The 17,965-nt window shown below is 50.1% G+C and overlaps 2 protein-coding genes across 3 annotated transcripts in view; one reads left to right on the top strand and one right to left on the bottom strand.

Moving 5' to 3' along the window:
• Nucleotides 1-16,289, bottom strand: part of LOC135900901 (uncharacterized) — a 435,375-nt gene extending 419,086 nt beyond the window's left edge. The window contains exon 1 of one of the 2 annotated variants that reach the window (XR_011512254.1): nt 16,200-16,289. The gene's annotated coding sequence lies outside the window, so the exon portion shown is untranslated. The remainder of the gene's footprint in view (nt 1-16,199) is intronic. The other variant, XR_011512258.1, reaches the window with a different exon arrangement.
• Nucleotides 1-17,965, top strand: part of LOC135910607 (uncharacterized) — a 375,300-nt gene that overhangs the window by 91,587 nt on the left and 265,748 nt on the right. The window lies entirely within an intron of this gene.

The following is a 17,965-nucleotide window of genomic DNA, read 5'->3' as shown; positions in this document are numbered from 1 at the left end:
ATTAGCAGATGATTCGGTGCTTTGCTCGCAATGATGCAGCGCCCTCTGCGGCGGCGTTCGCGTGTGAAGCGCAACCTCCGGTTGCCTTTAGCCGCTCTGAGTGTCATGGATGGATGAATACGCAAAGAATAACTTGCGCCCGCTGACGATCTCCCGTTACTCGCCTCAGTTGCGAATCGCGGCCTTCCGTAAGTACAGGTCTTATACAACGCACTCGCATTGTGGTTTAAGCCTGATGAATGGCCCGCGCCGAAGGCGTCGTCACGTTTCTCATGGGTGAACGTCCTTGTTATAGACGAAGCATCGCGGCGTCTATGCATCGTGGCGTGTACGCACCACACTATACTTGCTGTTTCCGGCTCGGATGTGTACTTGTGAAACCGTGCCGTGTCTTCTCCTGTCTCGTAGACAAACTGTTTACTTGCGCTGGTCTCACGCAAATGACGAGGTAGAAGCAGTTAGAAGCAGGGAGGTTAAGCAGTGGATATCTCCGCTTGGGTACCCTGTGCTGGGGATGGGGGGGGGGGGGGCAAAGGGCAAGGGGTAGAAATATGAGAAAAAAGAAAAGAAGTGAAGTAGATCCGGATGAGCAATAACAAGATTGCGTGGGCGCATGTCGATCACAACACTCTGTCGACACTCTGTCATCGTCACACACAGTGTCAGTGTCAGATAGACACTGGTGCAACTATGACGATGTAACACGTGCCGAGTTCGTGCCTACGTTTCCCGTTGAGAATGCATTCGACCCTCAAAGTTCAAGCGGATTTGCCACACGAGTATTCTCTCCCAACGACACGGCCTGCTTTCTGGCTGGAACGGTACCGTTAGAGACATAGTACAAAGGCTCGCGCAGTTAGGGATGCTGGAAGAGGCAGATTTAGCCCGGATCATCCGAGGCCGGCAATACTATGTGTTGCTTTTTCATTGCTGCATATCCTGAACAGGTGTTTCTTCTGCGTTGTCAGGAATGTACTACATGAAGAAATGATGCGTAATCCTTAACCTTTTTTTAATTGTTTCGTCGTTGGTAGCGTAATTTTTTCTTGCGCTCGATTTCTTCGTTTCACCTGCTTAGATTTTCGTGCGCTGTGCACCAGTTGTGAATGTCTGGAAAGGGAACACCAGTCCAACCAAGCTGGCGTATGGCGAACCTTCTGTACCCGTTCGGTGCATGTTTTGCCGTTTTTGTAAAAACTTGTATAAAAAATTATATTAGGAAAGCGTATCAGTGGCTCCGTCTCTAGCGCCTCTTTCAGTACGTACGAATAGTTTCTCGCCACATGTCTGAAACTCCGCTGTCGAAGTTCGAACACCCGTGCTTAGTTTCGTGCGGCGGCCACATTGGACACCGTTTGAAATTCCTCGGCATGTATGCGTGCTGACAGGGCGTTCTGCGTTGTGGTGCAGGGCGCACGGACGCGCGCGCACGAAAGTGTCGGAGCCAGGCGAACGCGCCGCGTGCCAAAGGCGAGGGCTGCGGGCTTGACAGGAGGGGGGTTCGGCGTTTGAAGGAGGCGTGGCGCCAGGGGGCGCCCGTAATATCTAAACCGGAAGGGCAGGGTGCGCGTTTGGGGCCGCCAACCGCGCCTTTGCAAGCAGCAGCAGCCGCAGCACCCCCCCCCCTCCCCCTCCCCAGGCCCCCCCTCGATCCTCCTGGTTGACTACGGATCGGCGACCTGTAGCTTCGGCTACTCGCGCGCGAACTCTCGGTTCTACACACGCACACACATACACTCTCTCTCCCTCCCCCCCCTCTCTCTCTCTCCGAAGCCAGCGACTATTCCCGCGCATTTCCTGCCGGGCCCGCCTGAAGACTAGGCCCTGCTGAATTCCGACCCGGCGGCATTCCGATACGCATTTTTTTCCCTTTTTTTTCTTGCGACGATTGCGTGCTCGAGTCGCATGCAAATTTCGTTTCGACGGAGTTGAACTCTCTCGCTACGCTTTCCGTTGAGTCACCCAGGATGACTTGTAGAATCTTTCGTTCCTTCCATAACCCTCCCTCCCTTCCTACTCCGTCCTTTTGTTCACCAAAAGATGATCGATTGTTCCGATTCCACGTCCGCGAAGGTTTCTTCTCCAACTTTCCCAACGCTCTGAAAACAATCCATCGAACGAACGTCGAACTCTGTAATACGCTCCACACGCTGTGTGTATGACGCAAGCCAAAGTTCTGTGTTTCGGCATCGGCTTCAGGTGTCCTTCGCTGCGCCGCTGCACAATGGCGTGCTTATGTCCAGCTTAGCACGACAGCGGCGCGATGAGGCGATGCCCACACGTGTGTGTGTGTGTGTGTGTGTGTGTGTGTGTGTGTGTGTGTGTGTGTGTGTGTGTGTGTGTGTGTGTGTGTGTGACACGACATCATTGCCGACGTGTAACTAACCTAGGCATGCCTTCTTGGTACGGTGCGTGGTACTTTCGTATCACAGTCTGCTTACAAATATAGTATGCGTCTTATGGTAATATAAAGTAAGCTTTCTTTTCGCAATGATAAATTTTTCCCGAGCGGCAGATTACTGCTTCCAGCAAGTTAAGTGGCTTCAGCAGACACAGCTGCCAGTACAATTTCTTTTTACTTTCCCTCCGCGCGTCCGCGCTTTAGTGACGTCGCAGTGCTCTTGTTTTCACACACCAACGTGGTGAATAGCCGACGTGCGTGCTTTCGCATTCTCTCTACCTGTAGACTACTCTATTAAGCGACAATATTCCCCGTAACGCCTGTTTGATGTCAACCGCTAGTTAAATAAATTTAGGACATCTATAGATTGTCTATCGACTTTTCTTCGTTCTCTTCGATATCTTATGCCTATACACTGTCTATACACTGCTTAGTTGTCTAGTAATTTTTTTTGGCCCTTGACCCATGTAGTGCCGAACAAGCCGTTTGCAAAAAGAAAAAAAAAAAAGAAAGGCTTAGACATTATCCGACGATAGTTGCCGCCACGTCATGAGATTCGCATGCTTTGGAGACTGTCTAGGGAGAGGCAGGTCTCTTTCGTTCTAGGGACCGTCCACGTGTGTTCTTTCGGGAATTACTTCTGCGCGGGCTCCTCCTTCTCACTGAATGTGCAAGAACAACAACACAAACAAGAACAAGAAACGACAGGACCGGCGCCGGTCCTGTCGTTTGTGTTCTTGTTCTTGTTTGTGTGCGCCGGTCCTGTCGTTCGTGTTCTTCTTTTGCCCTGGTCTATTGCGCCTTGCTCTTTCCCCATTCAAGCATGAACCAACTAACCCAAGAAAGAGTTTTACTCCTCCACTGACGAGCCGCTGGAGTTTCTGGTTCGCAGAGAGCCCCGCGGCGTTGAGGTCCACGCCGAGCACCGCCCTGAACTGGCACCACCGAGGCACTTGACTGCTGCAGACGCGGTTATGGCAGGCGAAGCAGCAAGGAAAGCGAAGCCGCGAACCCGAAACGCCAATACGTTATGTAGTGTAACGTGCTCGCGTCCCTCCAATTTCCCTCTCCGCGCCGCCTTTGCGGAGTTCGAATTGCATTTGCATGCGTGCTCGCGGCGTGACGCCTCGTCGCCACTCGCGAGGGGACGGATGTACTTACACGCGGGCGCGTGGAAAGAAGCCTTCGTTTATGCAAAGTAGCCGGCGGCTTCGCTCGAGGAAGAGAGGCGATGGACGCGGGCGTGAAGAAGACGGCGAGACGTTAAGCGTGGAAGAAGGAAGACAAGGGCAAGATGAGGATGAAGAAAAAGAAAGAGAAAAAGAAAAAGAAAGGAAAGACAAGAACAAAGTTAGTGAAAGCAGCCAGAAGGATTGAAACAGGACAGGGAAAGGGAAGAGAAAGAACAAATTGAAGGAGAAGCGTAGGAAGACGAGGAAAGAAACAGGCACGAGATCGTAACGCGAAAGAAGAGAAGTTCGACGCCGAGCAGAACGGAGACCACGACAAGAACAAGTTGCGGAACGCGGCGAAGGAGACGAGAACAAGACGGCAAATGCAACTTGCGCAACCTGACGAGGAACAAGACAATAACGTGACGATGAAGGCAACGAGGCGACTATTCCGAAGAAAGAGAAGACGTAAAACGTGAACGGAAGACGCTGATGAACGTGGGATGAGAAGGTCATAAGACGCAAGATTTAAGAAAAAAAAATAAGAACAAGTTGACGAACATAGCAACAAAGAGAGCAATACGAGAAACGTGAAAAAGAAAAAGTAGATTGGAACATGAACAGAAAAAAGAAGAGGAGCAAGACTAGAAATAAGAAAAGCGGTAGAGAGAAAGAGCGAAACTTTTTATCAAAGCCTTCGGTCCTGGGCCAACAGACAGAAAGGTTAGAAAAAAAAGGTGGACGGACGCGAGGAAGATCACAGATTTGGCCCCTCGATACAAATGACCAAGCGAGGAGCAGACAGAGGCCAAATGCTCGCGCTGCCTTGGATTCGTCACACTGCGAGCCGCCAACGCAACAGGTGGCTGCAGTTGCAGCCAGCGTCAGCGGTGGAGGCTCGCACGCATGCGTGTGCGCCGCAAGTGCACGGCCACCTGCGTGCTCAGTCTAATGTTGGAAGCGATGCGATGGCCGTTGATGGTTATGCCTGATTAAGACGCTCGGCTCACGGTTTGCGGCCGACCGCGGAAGGGGGGACCGAGAGCTGGCTGAAGTCGGCGCGGCCAAAGTGCCGAGTCTAATGGAGGGAATCCCTTCCCTTCGTGTGAGACGGTCACGGCGTTTTCTTTTTGTTTCTATACGCAGAAATTCGAGGTTGAAAGGAACGCACAGAGTAACTCCACGTCGTAAATGGATACGCATTTTTTTTTCTTTTTCTGGTTATTTATAGAAGTTATCCCTGAGTGTCTATAAAGGCGAGAGGTAAAGCGCAGAATATGGCGAAGCCATCGTATTGATATGCGAGTCCTTGGAAAAACACCTGCCACTTGAAAGCAGCATTAGCGCTATTGCGGGGCTCAGCGGGCTCGCCATTTTGCTTTTTTAGGGTTTTATTGTAACTATAGCTTTCGGGTATACGGGTTATCTAGACAAATACGTATGACCGTGTAGGATGAGGCTAGGAGAACTTCCTTTATTGGCGTCTATAAAACAATGGTGCGAAAGTGAAAGTTAATCTAGCAAAATGCAATGAGCGGAATGATAATTGTAAGGGAAAAGCTGAGTGGTTCACTGAAACCTGCCTGCCCTGGTCACCTTATGCTTCGCGCTTAATTGGTTAAGGGGAGAGGATAACGTAAGGAAATGTAGATAATGAATTAAGGAGATGTTGGCTACGATCATTACGAGAGAGATGTTTAGGCTGGCGAATGTAACGAGCAGCTAAAAGAAAAGACACTTCTTATAGTTGCGCATCACGTTCATTCTCTCAGAAAAACTGCGGCAGCCTTCATCGACTGACAAGCGAAGTCAGGGACCCAGGATAAACGCCTGTAGAGAAATGAATGTTCGTGAACACGCGCCAGGTATGCACTCGTTGGCTGTCTCTCTTATGGGTAACGCGTAACGCACAAAAGTAACGCAAGCATTACAGCTACAAATAGAATTACAGCTTACAAACAAGTGAACGTGCATTACCTGTTCCGAATTCGCGCAGTCATCCCTAACCCTGTGTAGCAGGCTTTTTCCGCTTACCCTCTTAGCTTTATTATATCCGACTCGCTTCCGAAAGCTGTCCGAGGGGTTGCTTTTGTGTCCCACCTTGTCTCCACATGTGCTCAGCTGCGATCGCGTCTTTAGCCAGAGGCGATTCATCAACGCGAATGAGCTCTCGCCATCTGCTTTTAGTGTTTCATTCGACATACGTAAGCTTTAACATTTACATCGCTCGTTCGCTCGAAGAGAGCCAGTGTCCAACAACAGCAACAACAACAACAAAGGTCGAGGACGTTGATTGAGAGGAGAACGCTTTTCACTGGCCTCGCGGGCTGATGTTGATTCGACCCACAGCAGCCTCGTATCCGCGTTATAGGCCGTCACGCGATTCAGAATGCAAAACGGGATTCCAGCCCTGCCGGCGATGATGTATCTGCTCGAATTCGATTGTACGGGAGTCCCGGCGATGACCGACACCCCGTCCCACGAGATTGAGTCCGCCTCTCAACGGACCCGCTCGGCAATGACGCCTATATAGGGGAATCAATCGATCACTCGCGTGTACGAATCGATTCTTCGGCGGCGCCGTCTGACGGCGTGTTGAAGTGCGTGTTCTTATCAAACGACAAGTTCCCCTACTACCTATAACTCCTTATTTATAAGCTTTCGTTTTTGAAGCAGACAACCGTGGTTCTATAATAGCAGTTACACATTGTCTTGGCTTTTAAAGAGCAGTGGTCGCGAACCGAGTTCACACGGGATTTCTTTCTTTCGTGAGTGCTGTTTGTCCTTGGCCGCAGGTTTACGAGAAAAGTTGGTGGAAGAACTTTTCCTTTTTTTTCTGAATGCGGTCCTTTAAGCCGCGCAACCCTGATATTGAATGGCGAATTATCTGTTAACTCGCGAAAAAGTGCAACTGTCTTGGTTGAAGAAGTGCCCTTGAATTGATAACATAAAAGTGAAAGCAGTGGAAGCGACGCCAACAAAGACGAAGAAAAGGCCGAATATACCAGGCTCTTTCGCGTTGCCCATGTCAACTATAGGCTCTGAAAGTTTTTATTAATCTTCAGTACTTTTCATTTTAAAAAAGATTACTGTGTTTACTGTAAGTTCATAGAGCCCAACACTGTGCACTAATGGATTGCAAACGAAGATAAAATTGTTTCACATTCAACTGAAGTAACCTTATGTTTTCAAACGGGGGAAAAAAAAATACAAGCATTCCTGTTAGCTGCGCATTTGTTTCGTAAAGAATTTTTTTACTAACTCGTCTGCTATAGCATAGAAAAAAAAAGAGCAGTAAACAAGTAAAAAAAAGAAAAGAAAAAGAATGGCCACACATGCGCGCGCGCGCGCACGCACACGCACACACATGCGCACACAAACGCACACACACAAACGCAAATAATAACTTAAAGAAACAGGTAGAACCACTTTTCGATTCATCATCCCAACTGCTCAATTCCTTCATTCATAAGCAACAAATTACAATGCCGGAATAAAAGGAGTATACACATAAATAATGCCCGAGAATAAAATTCCAACGTGCCTAGTACACCTGTATAGGAGCCAGGCGCGATCATTTAATCTTCAAAAAGGCTTCGATCAAAACGTCAGATTACGGCATTCAAAGCTTACACGCTTCCCGCTTTTCGATTCTTCTTCTTTTAGCCTTTTTTTTTCTTCGTCCTTAAAAAGAAAAGAGCCAGCAAGGCAGGCACTTCATTAATCATCTATGAAACCTGCATATGTGCATACGTTGAAGCCTATACACGCGCCGAGCTGATCCCGCTTTTAAAGGCAGCCACCGCACTCGTACATTGGAGGCAGGGTTATGCAGTGGATACTGTGTCTGCACATAAGGGTGGCCACCACCGGTTGCGGCTGCAGCATGCGCCAGCCATTATGTATACTAAGAAGACGGCGAAACCGATCGAAATCTCTCTCCCATTCTTCTTCCGTTTTCTTGTTGTTGTTGTTTATCGGCCGTAATGACCGCAACGCCTGCATACAGTGCGCCGAAAATGATGGGCCGACCGAGACACCCGTTCGGGATCCGAGCTGCTCCGAACACATGATCAATCGCACGGGCTGGACGCTGCTTCCCAACGCATTGCTATGTGTAGGAAAGGGCCGCGCGGTATGCAGCGACGTGCTCCTATACCGCGGTACTCCGGTGTGCATGCGGAAACGCATTATGCGGTTACGCGTATTAGGGAGGAAGGGTTGGCTTTTGCGAGAGGCCAGATCTCTTTGAAGATGGCTGACTCGGCCGCGTGGTTTTTCTCATCGAGCAAAGTGGGCAAAAAAGCGATTCGTGGGAGGTTATTTATCATCAGTGATGTTTATAATTTTTTTAATGCGCTTTAAATTGTTGCCGAGCGGCACAAACGACCGCGAGAGCCCGAGTATATTTATGCTGGCGGTGAGCGAATGCACAGTGATCGGCGATCGAAACGCGATACTATAGGGCGGCATGGCGGCCAGTACCTTTTTTTCTTGCACCACCGGAGGAGGGCGTTGGCGACACTGAGATGATGTACTGTTGTATCGCATGGAAGCGAGAGTATTTTTGATGCATCGTGAATGCACTCGGCTTCCTGAGCGTTCGCCCATCGCTCACCGGGGGCGCAAGATTAAACGCCGGCCGCCATGTTGTCCGATTGTCCCGTTTCGATCGCGAAGCACTGCACACGCGTGCCACCGCGCACAGTGCTGGACAGTGAACCGGATCCTGCATTCAAATGAAGTTCTTACGCTAGAACTATTCTTAAAGAAGAGACGCCGGCCAGTTGTGATGTCAGGCACATCGTTATCTATGGCGGCCAGGCAAGAAGCACTTATACGTACGAAAACCTTTGGGAGTTACAGGCACCGAGTTCGTACGTCTGGTAGAATGTGTGGCTGCGTACGTCTGTTCGGGGCCTCCCATGTTGGAAGCGGTCTGCATGCCTGCCTTCCTCATACGTCTGGTAGAATGTGCGGCTGTGTACGTCTGTTCGGGGCCTCCGATGTTGGAAGCGGTCTGCATGCCTGCCTTCCTCATACGTCTGGTAGAATGTGCGGCTGTGTACGTCTGTTCGGGGCCTCCGATGTTGGAAGCGGTCTACATGCTTGCCTTCCTCACCGAAGCGACGGACGCCCTGTCGGGGAATTGGAAACTATGCGGCACCGAAGCAACACTGACAGCTTGCCTGTGCTTTTCTTTCGTCTCGTGCACTTACTCCGCGGGTTTCAGCCAATCAGGGTGCGCCGAAGGCACCATTTCTCGCTCTCGTCGTTCGAACTCGGGCGTCGCGTTCCGGCCTCCGTCGTGGCAATCAGGAGCAAATCCTGACCTCGGACCCCTTGACATTGCTTGGTGCCCTCGGAAACTTGTATTTTCGGTCGCCCACTCTCAGTGATTTCTCTTTCGGCGAGCAAAAATATATTGCGCAAGCCGGCGCGGACTCGTTGCTTGTCGCTCCCATGAGACACGGCGCTGGGCATTTAAGACCATTCAAAACTGAAAGTGTCGCCGAAAGCGATCGACCTACAGAACATGGTCCCAGGCAGCGGTCGATAAATAAAGAGCGCCCTATTCAGGTTCGTATTCCGTTGCGACACAACCACCGTATCGCATAAGCATAACATAGACGTGATCATACGCGTCGCCCATGTAGGATGACATTTATATCTCGAGTACCCACCCATCTATAGATACCATACCGCGAGGCCCAAGCGTATGGTACGGTTGCGCCTCACAGGCGTTACAGATGACGCTTAAAATGACGCTCACGCCCGCGCGCCCTCTGTTATACGGCGCGGCGCGGTTCTGGAATTTCGGCCACCCCTCGCGTGGCTGGCTGACACGATTTGAAATATCAGACCCGGTGCCCCTCTCTATTCCCCGCCCCGGTCGGCGAATAAATAACGCCCCATGCGAGCCGGAACGACAGTTTATATCCGCTCGGCCGGTTGGAGGCGCCACTGTCGCTTGCGCTCAGTTTGACAGAAGATGAACGCCGCGAAGGCCCCGTTATTACGCAACGAGAGGAGACACGCTCGGCCACGTCGCACCGTTAATCTTTGCCGGGGAGCATCCGGAATGCCGCCGAAGGACCCCGAGCGGTGTATTACGCGCCTTATAAAAGCTCGGCGGCGCGCGCCGCATGACCGACAGCGCGATGCATGCCGGGCCATAAACCACGTGCGCAACGTGCCGGTGGAACGGGGCTGGTTTTCGCTTTTCTCTTAGTGGTGTTCGATTGTGTTCCTTAACAGCTTTGAAACGTTTTGGCGTGGTAGTGTAGAGAGGTTAACTCGAGAGCGTCTATGCGTATTATGCGTATTACGCGTATTATGCGTTCAACAAAAGGGGCAAGGTGGGGTGGGGCAGTGCAAAGAGGACGATTGTAGTCCTTAACAGCTTCGAAGCGTGTTGGGGTGATAGTACCGAGTGGTGAACTCGAGGGCTTCTTGCTAATCACTCGTATTATGCTCAACAAAAGGAAGGAGGTTCGGGGAGGGGGAGGGCAACGGGGAGCGAAAGCGTCAGTGAATACTTTATCGTGTTTTCCTCTCGCAAAACGTGAGTGAGAGTGCGATTCACCGGCGATAATTTCTTCTGCGATTAGTCTTTGACAGCGCTGTATAGGCAGATAGTCACAAAACAATCCGTGCCATATATGGTGACATACTTCTCGCTTCATATACTTCTTTCCGGTTTAGACCAGAAATTAAGTAATGGCGCTTGTATATGCACCTTTTTACGTACAGTCGGCCTCGGAAATTCGCGGGGCGCGGGATTCGCGCGAAAGTTAGGTTTGTGCTGGGTTCTGGCGCGGCAGTATCCAAATGAATGAAACACTGTGTGAGCTTCGCTGCATACCAACCACGAAATGTCAAGCTGAAATTCGAAGCTGCATGCACTCGGGCGTCGCTGAAATTCGGCTTTCTTTTTTTTTTTCCGTAGATCCCGGCGTCCTGCTAAGCTTTTGGCTCTTTAACTGGGATATGTCTGCGTGTACTGTGAGGAGCCCGAATCTCGTGGTTGTCCAATGGCGGCCCTGGCACCTCAAGTGCCACTAAAGAAAATGAATTAATTGCTAGATAAATGGGGAGAGCGATGAACTGTCACTTCTTATCACTCGGGCAAGAAGGCAATAGGCCTCCTTGTCGAAACGTCGGCTCTAGGATGATGCTTCCCAAGTTCGGCCATGGCTGTCCACTTGAAAGTCTTCCGCGCGAACCCTTTGCAATCTTTGGATCACTACCCCATGGTTGTTTGCGGGGAAATGGGAGAAAAAGAAAACGAATATGGATCTTGCCGCTAAACTAGGCGCCACCGGTTTGCCTTATCCAGGTGGCGTCAGCTTGTCATTCCCCAAAGTGGGATTACCGTAAAGTGCTATTTAAATAGAGGGCGGTGGAGGGGGCAGTTGCAAGCTGCAACCGTGGCCTTCTCTGGTACCCTTCTCTCGGCTAGACGTCTCCATTTGTGATAAAACAAAAAAGCCATACGGATGTGCAGAGTTCATCCAGAGGCAATACTCTTTTGCTTGAGAGAGAGAGAGAGAGAGAGAGAGAGAGAGAGAGAGAGAGAGAGAGAGAGAGATGTCTGGCGTTTCACGAAGCAACGCGGTCTACACGCACATGCCGCCGGCTGGCCGGTTGGCGTCAGTCTTCATTCGCATTCACTTCTTCCGAGCGGCGTGGCTTATGAATAAGCCGCATTCTCGACGGCGCCGCAAGAGAGTCGCGGTCATTTTTTACGCGCGCCGAGTTCCACGACACGCGCAAGGAGCGTCGCCCGCCCCCGGTTCCTGCAACCTTTCTCCGCAGGGGACCCCCATAGCTGGGAGCCCTCGCCGCCGCCGCCGCATAAGCGTTGTACCTGCAGAAAAGAAGTACGATGCCCCGCATGCATAACCAGAAGCCATACTGCGCGTCTGGGAGTCACTGACCAACCGTCCCCTTCTGGGCTGTGCCGGAGACGCTTCCGTGTTTATGGTTTAGGCCCGCGATGTCGCTGTCTGCACAGGATGGATGGATGGATGTTATGAGTGTCCCCCTTGGAATGGGGCGGTGGGTTGCGCCACAAAGCTCTTGCTATTATGCTGCCTAATGTGCCTAATACTGCCTACCTAGGTTAAACAATAATAAACACACACACACACACACACACACACACGATGAAGTCCCACAACCAAATTTTCTGATCCCCTATTGCGAACTGTGCTTTTGTACGTCTCCGTTTTTTGTCGTTTCCCTACTTTTCTTCCACCAATCCTCCAACCGCTTCTGACTACAGTCCTGCACAGCCGTGGACGCGGGGGTGCCTCCTAGCGGACTCACTAGGCACTCGGTGGTGAACCGCCAGTGTTTGCGGTCGCCGAGTGAACTCTGTTCGCGCCTATATTTGGGCCACGTGACACCACGGGCTGTTTAGTAAGTAAATAAATGCTTGCTGCCATTTATACTGCCCTTAAAAAACAACGAGCTTTACCTCGTGTAACGGTCTAATACTTTGCTGCCGACGTCAAAGCTTCACCTTTCAGGCGAAACGGTGACTTTCCGATACCGAACCCGTCTTCCTCCCTCATCGCTGCGCCACTGACGTTACTTGCACGTCGCAGTACTTTTCGAACTAGAAATGCAGTTGTTTCAATCTCGGTTCTCATTATCTCTTCTGAATGTAGAATATCACAAAACTTTTCGACACCTGGAAGTCACTGAACTGATATCGCTCAGCGTGTTTGCGTTTAGTAAACCTTGAACGATACAGGGGCATGTGAGAATCACCAAGAACACTCGCGCTTTAATTTCAGTAAATGTCCGGTGTGCTCTATATCGCGTACACTCATGGCCAGGGAAGTTGTGCATCGGTGCATCGGCACTTCTCTCATTTGTAGTGATTCTTAATTGCCCTATAGATCATCATGCGGGGTCAACTCTAGTTGACACCTACGTAAGGTGAAACATTCTTGGTGTCGACATGCCGGTTGATGGTTCCTGTATACATCGTTACTGGACGAACGTAAGCGAGAGAAACGCCGATTGCGTCGTCATCAGCAACTACGTTCTGTACAATCGTACGCGCCTGCATCTATGTCTCTGTGTCAAAATAAGGGCCGCATTTGTACTCCGGCGATGAAACGCCGAAACCTGTTCGACCTGAACAGATCATGATGGCGGTGAAACGTCGCACAGCTTGAACGTATAGCGTTAGCTGCAACAAGGGAAAGTATTGAAGGATGTGTGGGCCGATCGCGAAGACGGCGCAGTATGACACAGCGTCTGAAAGCGTTGCCTGTCACGACCAAAGAACACTATAGAAACTGGCACGTGACGCATTCGTCAAGCGTCTCAAAGAGCGAGTCGGCTTTGGCACGAGCGAAGTTAACGTATCCGTGCGATCGTGACCTAGTGGTTAGAGCATTGGGCAGCTGTGCTTGAAGGCACATGGTCGATTCCACTGTCGGTTCCGAATTTCTTCTTATTGTAGAGGTCCGAAACGAGGCGAGTCAGCAAATGCCTACCGACCCGGCCAACCGTAATGTTCCTTAAGTGACGCTTAAACAGTGTTTCGCATTAAAAGAAAGGCTTGATATCTTTCCGTGAAAAATTTTGTACTGACCCACTTTATCCTGATTTGTGAGTGGCATAGTGCGTAGAGAGTGTGGCATGCAAGTTTTTTCGACATCATTGAAGAGTTGCGTGGAAGAATTGAAGTAATCGATCGAAGCAGTCAGCGCGGAGAGCTCTTTAAACCAGAGCCATTCACCCAGATTAATGCGGTGTACTCACGAGACGTGCTGAACCACGCTCGAGCCCTTTGAAATAAAATGGCCAGGACAAGCCACAAAGCAAGCTAAGCGAGTCACTAAGCTTCAGCAATATGAGGACGATGACCTTTAGCGCATCATATATGCTAGCGACGATAAAGCAACAAGCGAAACCATTACGTAACGTCAACAGCCGGTTACAATGACAGTATACTATATCACCTTGCTCTGTTCGTAAGACTTAAAGGGAGATTATTCGCTACGGCAAGGTCGTAAAGAAAAGTCTTGGCACATAATACACACCTATTGACAGGGCCGGCGCGGTTCGCAGCCTGTCCACATTATGCATATACAACACCGCGAATGACGTCCCCAAAAAAGCGAGCGCAGATGAAGAGTGCCGGCTTCAGCCGAAGAAGCCTTTTGTGGCCGCGCTGTTCACTTTGAGTCGTCGAAGACCTTTGCATTGAAAGGTCTAACTGTGGCGCGTCGTAAATAAAAGTCATTCGGCGTCCTCTTAGTCGGCGTTGCCGCCCCAGCCAACGCCATGCTGCGTTCACCATGCAGCACAGAATGCAGGCATACGAGGCGCGAGTGTGTTAGTACAAGCGCGTGCGCTGAATGCAACGTGTTCTGTGGGACTAGTGCTGGCGTTGTGCAAGCGAAGAATGATGGGGTCGTGGTACGGAGCGCCATCGTATACGTCTACGCGCCATATACCTCCGTGGACGCTTGCTCCTGTCACGTGTAGTTGCGCCATGCTTGTTTAGTGAAGGAACGAATGAGGTGTTTCACCGTGGGATGACGACATTTACGGGCTTGCCGGCCTCCCTGTTTCATCCATGAGCTCAACTCGGCTTTCTGTGAAACTTTCGGCGCGAATCATGGTATGTGCGGTTAGCCTCGTTCGGAACGGAAAGCTCACCCGAGCACTGCTGCAGTCAATCAAGTGATACATGCGCGAAGTGGTAATTGTATCTCTCTCTCTCACTGCGTCACGTTATATCTGTTTCTACTCATTTATTACCATTAATCAATGTAGGGTGGCAAACCGGAAGCGCCACAATTGGCCTTCCTTTCATCTCTCCCTATCGCTGTCGTTCTGGATTTTTGTCGTAAACGCTCCGCTGGTTGGTTTTCCAACGCTTTACGCGTAGCATTCGACGCGACATGAAGGTAAAAGCAACGCCCGTTACGAACTGAGTGGCGTAGGCCTAGCACAGGCGCCCACTACACACGCATAATAACCGAAAAAACATGGGCCGTTATACACAACTCTTGGCAGTGTTGATGCCGACTTCCCCAGCGGGGGCCTTCTATTTGCGAGGCTTGTAGCCGCAGACAGGATGCACTCGGCGTGTCTGCGTCACTATACGCCAGGGCGTCGGCTCGTTTCCGACGGTGCCGGGGCAGACACACAAATCATGAACCTTCCTTCCTCTCCCAACTTTCACGAACGGTGGGTTGGGGGGACGGGTGGGGTTAGCAGAAGGGGGTCTCATATATCCCCCCCCCCTTCCTCCTGGCTGTCGCTGCTGGAATGTCACCGTAGCCGCAGCACAGAGTTGGCAAGCAACAACCGCCACCACCCTAAGTGCTGCAACTGGTAGCTTGTGCACACGAACAGACGACAGGGGAAAGTTGCAGAAGGCAGCAAACGGAAGCAGAAGGCAGCAGAAGGATGTCGGCGGGTCGCCTTGCTTCTGCAGCTCTATATTGTACACTCAGTCACCCCTGCTTTAGACACTCGAACTGGATAGTATTGTATAGCAACTGCCTCCCGCGCTATACCAACACCAACCTCAGCACCCTTCCACTCCCCTTCTCCCCTCCTCCCTCCCCCTCCGATGCCTTAGCGAAGGCAAAAAAAAATAATAATTGGGATGTGTAAAAAAAAAGAGAGAGACGGAACAAATGAAACGTGGCTCTTTCACTCGCGAAACAAGATGGCGTCAGGCGTCGGCTGCCGGCGAGGGCGGAGATACGGTTCGTATGTAGGGCAAAACGGAAATAAATGCGACTTGGTTTGGGGTTTGAATGAAACAGAAGGAATGAAAGTGTAGGGGATATAGGAGACGGACACTCGCGGAACAGCTTCTTGTGCGGTAATTCGCCTCCGTGGTGCATACGTTCAGGCTTGTCGTATAGGCGTGGGTACACCGCAAATTCGGCGTTCTTGAAGAGGGCGACCACACCTGCCGTTGATAGGCGACGACGACGGGTGTGGGCTTGCTGCTGGCTGCGACGTGCGTTTCGGCTTCTTGAGAAAAGTTGCAGCCAGAAATATGCGTCATGCAGTCTCTCGATAAAAAGGTTACACGTTACAAAAAAAAAAAAACAAGAACTTCTTACTGGATCCCTACCCTTTTTTCTTCCGCCCCTTTTTTTTTTGATGGAAGAAAGTATATGTAGACGGAGAAAGGGTATCACGTGATGAGCTCAACCGACGCTTGACTGAATGCAGCGGGCTTGCATCTCTTTAAACGACTCTACTAGACCATTGATTGTGCAAATAGAACGTAACGTTTACGGAGTCGGCGGTAATAGTTTACGGAGAAGTTTACGGAGTCTGTCGGTAGTAGTTTACGGCGTACTACTACCGACCTCAAGATGAAGTTACTGTTGATATCACGACGCCTTGATACTAGTCATGGCACCGCGCACTTCATCGCGTCGCCTGGCAGTCGACGGAAGCCCAGATCTCTCGGATTTGCACGCATACCCACTGCTTCAATCGATTCTGATCTGTATTTCCTCTTATAAAGGCAGCCATTGCCCTGTGCACGGGCGAGTTCACAAACAAGCACCTCTTACCAGGGCACTTGTTCGAATAGAGACGTGACGTCTCGTTTCTAGGCAACGCACCTGAAAGCGTAAGGTTGCTGCTGCAGAACGTTTCTTCAGGATGTTAAAGAGGACAGGTCCGCGGGCTACGCTGTTGTTGTATTAGGCCCCCTGCAGTATATAAAATACCCCGTAGTATAAAAAATACGGCACGAAAGCCGAGCACTTGTTTTTTTCTTTGTCTTTGTATTGCGTATATCGTGTTTGGGCTATGTTGTACATTTGTAGGTCTTTCGAGACACCAAAGGAACGTGGAGTGTATATATATATATATATATATATATATATATATATATATATATATATATATATATATATATATATATATATAGAGAGAGAGAGAGAGAGAGAGAGCCGCATATATTATATATAGAAGATCACACGGAATGTGCGGAAGCGTCTTTCGTGAGAACAAGAAAAAAAAAAGAAAAGGGTGGGGAGAGGGGCGGGGGGGTAATTGCAGGAATGCCGCGCGAGGTGGCGGTGCGATTCGCGTATAATCAACGCTATACGTTATACACACCTGCGTGGGAGCGATCACGCAGTGTAAAGAGCTGCAGCTGTCTTAGTTGTTTAGCGGGAGACTGCACAGCGTGCGAACGGCGTCATTAGGAAGCAATTTGAATGTAAACGCTTCCGGGAAAAAATAAAAAAAAAAAACGCCGCGCAATCCTGCGAGACACAAGCGAGGTTGCTGTGTCAGCGGCGAAGACGTATACGGTATACGGCTCGTTTAAAGTTTGATTTAACGCACGCGGCTAAGTTTTTAGTGCTCGCGGGGTCTCACCGCCAGTCTGGATAAATGAACACGTGCTCGAGGGCACAGTGAAACGTACACACGTCCGCAGGTGACTCGCGCTTTGTTGTATGCATAGGCGAGGTCAGAGTTTCCTTCAAGAATTGTTAAACAGACAACTCGGTGTCTGCGATCTTTCATCTCTGTACAATAAGGGTGATTTTGTATCACATTGATTTGTGTAACCTCCGTGCACTGTAAAATAATTTGCAGCCTCGAAAGTGAAGGAGTGGTATAAACGCGTCTATAACTCACACGCTTAGAATGTCGGTTATGGACACCTTTACACCCCCCCCCCCCCCCTTTCTTTTTTTACTTTAAAGGGTGCAAATTATTTTACAGTGCGTGTCAGTGGCTTCACACCTTCTTGCGGCGTTGTTTAGTACGCTTCGCCCTATCTAAGTTTTCCAAGAACTCGCACTTCTCGAAGCCGAGCAAGGTACGAAGTCTCTGCTCGCGTGCATATACGTGTAACCATGGCGAACTGTCGTGTTTTCAAACCCAATGCGTGTATTGCTGAATGTGATCGATTTGCAAAGTCACAAGGCCATTTGAAGCCAGAAGGGCGAAGTTTAGCCAGATCCACGGGCTACTCATGATTTACGTTGTTCGCTGAACCGTCATGCCCCCCCCCCCCTCCTTTCGTAAACTTAATAGTGCTAGAGTTCGCTCTTGCAATTTTTGTGGCTAACTCTGGTGCCGAGAACAGAAAAAAAAAAGAAAATGAAACGCGCAGTAGCACACAGGGGACACCACGCACTGCCTGTCTTCTGCTGGCAGGGATTGGTTCTGATGACGTCATCCAAAGTGGCATCGCGTAGCATTATCTAATTACAATTTAAAGTAAAGGGAGCGGTTTTGCTATCAAGTATATACGTATAAGAACCGGCTTAAGAAAGAAGGTGCGCTCCCTAGCCGCAATTATCCGCATAAAAGAAAGAAAGAAAGAAAGAAAGAAAGAAAGAAAGAAAGAAAGAAAGAAAGAAAGAAA

Source organism: Dermacentor albipictus, chromosome 2 (assembly GCF_038994185.2).
Source record: "Dermacentor albipictus isolate Rhodes 1998 colony chromosome 2, USDA_Dalb.pri_finalv2, whole genome shotgun sequence".
NCBI lineage: Eukaryota > Metazoa > Arthropoda > Arachnida > Ixodida > Ixodidae > Dermacentor > Dermacentor albipictus.
The sequence above is the reverse complement of the archived record's forward strand: the minus strand, read 5'-3'. Positions and strand labels throughout refer to the sequence as shown.